This window comes from Rhincodon typus, chromosome 1, assembly GCF_021869965.1.
Source record: "Rhincodon typus isolate 14 chromosome 1, sRhiTyp1.1, whole genome shotgun sequence".
Lineage (NCBI taxonomy): Eukaryota > Metazoa > Chordata > Chondrichthyes > Orectolobiformes > Rhincodontidae > Rhincodon > Rhincodon typus.
In genome coordinates this window covers 174,358,765-174,359,165 of record NC_063332.1, presented here as the reverse complement: position 1 = coordinate 174,359,165, position 401 = coordinate 174,358,765, and positions in this window count along the sequence as shown.

Below are 401 nucleotides of genomic sequence, written 5' to 3'. Positions count from 1 at the left end.
TCTCTACCACCTCCTCCAGCCCCTACACCCCTCCCTATCTCTGTCACTTCCTTCAGCCCCTACACCCCGCCCTATTTCTGTCACCCCCTCCAGCCACTACACCCCTCCCTATCTTGTCACCCCCCCCCCCCCCCCCCCCCCTCCCTCCCTCTGTCCCCCTCTCCGGTCCCTGCACCCCCTCCCTGTCTCTGTCACCCCCTCTGGTCCCTTCACCCCCTCCCTGTCTCTGTCACCCCCTCCGGTCCCTGCACCCCCTCCCTATCTCTGTCACCCCCTCCAGTCCCTACACCCCTTCCTGTCTCTGTCACCCAATCCAGTCCCCAGACCCCTCCGTGTCTCTGTCACCCACTCCAGTCATCACACCTTTCCCTGTCTCTGTCACCTCCTCTGGCCCCTACACC